The sequence below is a fragment of the Mesoplodon mirus genome (genome assembly GCF_964341445.2).
Source record: "Mesoplodon mirus genome assembly, chromosome: 2".
Lineage (NCBI taxonomy): Eukaryota > Metazoa > Chordata > Mammalia > Artiodactyla > Ziphiidae > Mesoplodon > Mesoplodon mirus.
The window spans coordinates 102,498,171-102,504,294 of NC_138977.1; the positions used below are offsets into that span (position 1 = coordinate 102,498,171).

The 6,124-nt window shown below is 34.2% G+C and overlaps 1 pseudogene across 1 annotated transcript; it reads right to left on the bottom strand.

Moving 5' to 3' along the window:
- Positions 1 to 773: 773 nt before the first annotated feature.
- LOC309793868 (cytochrome c oxidase subunit 5B, mitochondrial-like) lies at positions 774 to 1,235 on the bottom strand (annotated as a pseudogene). The gene has a single exon. The product of its transcript is annotated as a cytochrome c oxidase subunit 5B, mitochondrial-like (transcript).
- Between the last annotated feature and the right edge of the window lie 4,889 nt (positions 1,236 to 6,124).

Genomic DNA, 6,124 nt, shown 5'->3' on the forward strand with positions numbered 1-6,124 from the left:
TAAAGAGACTGACTTCCCTGCAATTCAGTCCAGCTCTATTGTTTGAGCAAAAAAGTGTATGTGTTGGTTTTCTACATGGTATCAGGCATTGGCCTTAAAACACAGGGCTTAGAGTGCTTTGTCCACACGGTAGTTTTGTAAGTGCCAGATTTCACAATAATGAACCAGTTTGATCTAATGTATATGCTTTAGATCCATGTAAAGAGGATATAAATCCATATCACATTCAATAATGGTATGTAATAAGAAATTGATTCGTTATTAAGAAACTCATATAATTTGCAACCACTTCTAAAAATTAGTTACTTATTACTTATTCTGCATTTTTTTTTGTTTTAAAATAGTACTGTTATTTTCATGTATTATTCTTCCATTGATATTACATTTCAAATTTTCCTTATTAGGGTAGCAAATGGGAAAAAAAAATTCACCCTAGAGGTTACTACTAGTGAACATTATTGAATAAGTTTAGGATACATTAATGGATAACGCACCATCAGTTGGTTTGTACAATTTGTTTGGTGAATATCCCTTATCGTTTCAGGCTTGCATAATTGGGCTAGTAGGCTCGCCTCTGACAAAAATCTGTATATGGTAATTTTACAGACAAATTTGTAATTTGCATAAACATGATGTCTCAACTTAAACAGCTTTACTTACTTTCTTGATGATGTCATGACTTTCTTTTCCAAATTAGAATACCGAAAGACAGATCTTTATTTATTTATTTATTTATTTTTAATCTATTTATTTACTTATTTATTTTTGAGGAGGAGCCAATGTAATGGCTAGTCTTTATTGGAAAGAAGAAACTGTACCCCACATTTTGAGTGAGTTAGTGCAGGGGGTCAGTGGGCCAGCTCGTGGGGCACCAGCTTGTAATGGGTTTCACAGCTAGGGCATTGCTGGGTCTGGCCTTTGTGTGGTCAGAACCAGATAACAGCACAGTTGCCCTCTTCAAGGATGTAGACCACTATCCGCTTGTTGGTGATGGAGGGGACTAAATTAGGGTCTTCCTTGGTACCTGAGGCTGCCTTTGGGGCAAACATTTTATGGGTCCGGTCCCTTGCATGCGGCCAGCATGACCTCCCTCTCCAGCCCAGTCGCCTGCTCATCACCAGTAGGAACACCACCTCCAGATGCCATAGATTGCACTGTGCGGCTCCATTGGGAACGCAGGCCCCTAGGGCCTGTGCGCCCAGCACTCCAGCTCCATGGAATAACCTTGAAGCCATTGTGCCTAAAGCAGATCTTGAATTGTCTGAAATCACAGAAGAAGGGTAGTTGATTCTATGTCATTGAGGCTAGGTCATTCAGCACATCTGGAAATTCTAAAAAGCTTTCCTAGGTTAGTATGAAGTTCGGAAAACCTAGTGAGAATATATAATAGTTCTAGGAAATGAGAATAGAGAGCTTTTAAAAGATTATTATAGGACTGCTCCTACAACACAGTTTTCCTTGAATGGATCTTATGAGCTATCCAGGTAAATCGAGCCAAAGCTTTGGGTAATTGCTAGCATATCTGAAATGCTGCTTTCATTTAGTACTCAAGTGGCAACTTTTTTTATAGTGTATAACCTGTTTTCTATTTATCCCTGTCTATTAAAAAACAAACAAAACAGGAACTATTTCCTTAGTAGCTTTTATGTCTTTGTTCGGTTAAATTTGCCTCTTATAATCTGCTGAAAACTAGCACTTAAAACAACGTTCATGGTTTGTGTATAAAATTGATTGTTTTAAATTGCATTTGACCTGAATTGGAGAGTTTGAAAGGTAGCAATCGGAAATGTTAGTCTAAAATTATTGTGTTCACATTAGTCTGGACTTTAAATCTTAACTGTTCCTATGTTCTGTGTAAACAAAAAAAAAGAACAAAAAAAGAAAAGTATCTTATTATATATGGTTGGAGCTGCGCAGCAGGTAATGCTCTCCAGAACAACATAACCTGGAACACTGCCCAAAATTCTCTTCATTTAATGTATATGCCTTTATCCCATATCTATTTATTTATATGAAACAATAAAATTCAAATTAAATGACTCAACATTTCTGATATTTCTATTATAAATGTAGAAAAGACATATGAAAATATATTTTAATAGGGACAAAACAAAGCTTATTTTTTTCCCCTGCCAGTTCTAAGGGGAAAAAAAAAAAAAAAACAAAGGCAAATTCTTAACTACCACCTATATAAATTTCCTAAGCTGTATTGAGATTCTTAACATATTCCATTTCTATCACAATAAATCCATTCTTGGTTAACTCCTCATTCTTTTAGCAATTAACACAATTTATCAGGTCATGAATATGCAACAAAAATAACGCTTGACAGATTTTTTTCCATCCTGGTTATGAAACCAGGTTTCATTTTTCCATATGGCATTCCAACTGCTGGCACAATTGTTTTATTTCACTTGGCATCGACTGCCCTATTACTGTCTTCCATTGCTTTTTCTTATCAGTGTGTGTCCATATTAACCATTTTTGCCACTTAAAGCAGAATTATTCAATCATTACATTTTTAAAATAACAAGAACTTTTGAGCAATTGAGTGAGTTTTAAGCAAAGAACTGAAATTAGATGTAGGCTGCATGACAATCTGATTACATAAATGCAGTATGGAAGTACCATTCTACATTTAATGCCTAAAATGTATAAACCTTTTCTTATTGCTACAGCCTCTACCTTGCATTGTTAACATGGATAATAAATTTGAATGTAAAGAACAGGAGAATTGCAAAAGGAGGTGTGAATTTGTTCCAGTACTGTTGAAAGCAAGCTCTGTAACCACTGGTAAGCCACACAGTCGTTCTGTGTCTCAGAGTACTCAGTGTGTGTCTGTGATATCTGCTCTGTGTACTTACAACAGAGTGATGTGAAGGAACTGAGGCAAACAGATAAAATGTTTCTGACTTCTCTGACATTTGGAACAGCAAAAGCCAGAGATGATGTAATGATTAGTCTGGCACATTTTGAATAATAACAGACCTCCATGGTGCTATTTCTTTACATTTTGTTTACAATTTGGATGAAAAAAAATAGTACAACTTTAGGAAAAATATAACTTTTAATCAAATTTAAATGTATTTAGAAGCTTAACTGTTCTAATTCCCTATTCAAGTATATTAAAGTCAATGAGTTTGGGGAGAACTTTTGGTATCCTGGGGTGGCCAGATTTTTTAAAGTTCCATTTTGTTAAGTTTCTAAGATTATTTAATAGTCTTGGTAACAAGTGGCAAAATAATATGATATGAACAATATTTTGTAAAAATTTAACCAAAAATTAATGGTTGTCTAAAAGCTCCATATCAATGACAAAATATTGCCACAAAAGGAAAATGAGATAGATTTAAGAGAGAATATTATAAAGAAGACTTTATAAGCTGGAACATCTCTAGTAAAATAATTGTCTTTTGTAATGCCTCCTTGAAATGACTGGTGAAGATACACACACTTGTGCATAAAGAGCTTGGTACATGTAGATGGAATCTGCTCACTGAACCCTGTAGCCAGTGAAGATGTGCAAAGATTATGAAGAAGCTATGCACATCAACAACACAACTTAACTAATTTTTTTTTAATTTTAATTTTAAATTGGAGCATACTTGATTAAAAATGTTGTGTTAGTTTCAGGTGTACCGTAATGTGATTCACTTATATATATACACGTATATATTATTTCTCAAATTCTTTTCCCATTTAAGTTATTACAGAATATTGAGCAGGGTTCCTTGTGCTATACAGTAGGTTCTTTTTGGTTAACTAATATTAAATCCTAATGATAAACAACCCCTACGAGTCACTATCCCTCTGCAGTGTTGTAATATTCTACAGTTACTTAATATCTGACTTGCAAGCAGCTAAGCATCCATGCTGTCACAGCATGCTATGAAACATGCGGTATTCAACATGGCATCTGATGGTTTCAGGGAATGTACAGTCTTCCTAAGTGCTTTCAAATATCAGATTTTGTTTAGACTTAATATGAGTCTTTAGTTGATTCTTGAAGCCACACCAATGTGTGCCCTCCTGAGTAAAGACTAAATTTCAAAAGGAGAAGAGAAAGGTTTATCCTTGAAATGAACAATTTGACAACATTATCTCCTAATAAAATGTGGCCGTCATGAGTGGTCTCTTTTCCCCTTGTTATTGTCTTCTGTCCTGCTTGGATAACAAGTGCCTAGGAAGCTATTAAGACTGAGAGAGTGACTGTTTATTCTCTGGTTAAACTCTCTGATGGTCTCTGGCTTCTAGAAACCAAACTGGAAGCAGTGTATTCTCATCTAATTTAAATATTTCCTTCATTCTCAAATGTACAAATTCCACTAGCTGAGTCCTAAATTGTATTATTTCTTACCATGGCTTAGACTCCTAATAATAATATTAAAAAAATGAGAAAAAGGGGAAATAAGAGGAATATGTTAACTAGCTAATCAATTAATTCAAGATACAGTGCTTGAGCAAATTGACAAAGCCATTGTTTCCTGACATTTTAAATGTCTCTACCAAGTTTAAGAATTAGAGTCTTTTATTTATTTTTTTACAGTAATCTATCTTGTTAGGACTTATCAGCTATCAAATATCCAAATAAAATTCAGTAAAGCAAATAAACCAACAAACTGTGCAATGATGTAATAAATCTTAAACACACAAACCCAATGTTATAATCTAGAGCAGTGCAATCTTAGAACAATGTTAGAGCAACCATGTGTCTAGTTGAAGATTGTGAGAATGAAGTCTCCGGATGCATTTATGAGAGATGGTGAGGTGAGAGTTAATTGGAGGAAACTACAAGCATATCCATGCTTCATCTTAATTCATGAATCTAATTTGAAACTTCAGCATAGTTCCAATTAAGGGAGAAAAGACCCTATTATCCCTTGAAAACATGGATTACATTACAACACGTTTCCTACCAAAGGGGAAATTTTTTCATTACTTAACACTAAAGTGCTGAAACCATTAGTATACCCTTTTAGACTTAAAGTAAACATGTGTATTATGAGCATGTATCTCCCAATGGAAATCACAAGTGGTGTCACATTGCACTGTGGATCCATTAGTAACATAATGGCATCCAACCACAGGTCTTGCTAATGGTTTAAATTGGAAATCAGGTTCTTTTTTTTTTTAATTCAAAATAGGAAGAAAGAAAAAAAGAAAGAAAGAAAGAAAGAAAGAGGGAAGGGAGGGCGGAGGGAGTAGGAAAGAAAGTGTCTCTTGCTCTTTTTAAGTGCACAGTCAGCTTAAAAATGTGTTTCTGCTGAATATTTCAGATGTGACACTTCAAGAAAAAAAAATAGAATGAATCAGAAGATCCAGTACTTTTGAAAAATTATGCAAGAATTAATAAAGGGCATGGCCCATGTAAACTCATTGAACAAGATGTTTTTCTCATGAGACAAGGGAGAACTGTAACATTTCAAAATTGGGAGATGTGACCTAATTTGGGATAAAAATCTTAGGACATACTAAAGCTTGTTTGCAGAAATCATGTACAAAAAAAAAGCTAATTGTCTACTCAGTGTGACTTACAATATCATTCTTCTGGCAATATTGCTTTAATTACTAGAAAGAAAAGGGGAGTAGAAAATTTATAGTCATGAAAGAGATGAACAATTCCATTACTGGAAAAATAGAAAAAAATTCTACACTCAGGTTTCAAGTATTGAAATAACTTGTATTATGAATTCTCTCTGTTTTTTCTTACTATGTTTTGTGAAGACATGAAAAATAAGTAAGAGGACAATTGATTAAAATGTATCACACTATAAGTAAGGCACTGATCTCTCTGACTTCTAATATGGCAGTCAGGATACTTAAAAGGGAATTTGTTGGGGAGATATCTGGCTTACAGATATGTTTTTTAATGTAGAAGCCAGAGTTTTTCAAAGAAACTTAGCTGCATTCTTCATTACTGATAGTGTCCTGAGGCCACCAGGCTCCATTAAATCTCTCTCTGTTTTTTTTTTTATAGAGCCTTGCTGACAATAGTAATTCTGATCATTATTTTCTTAGGAAAATATAGGCATATGTTCACTCATTCTGCCATGATGCACTTAAGTGATTAAAAATTCATGTTCCAAGTAAGAAGCTGTTAAGGAGCTAATTATTTATTCTGTTT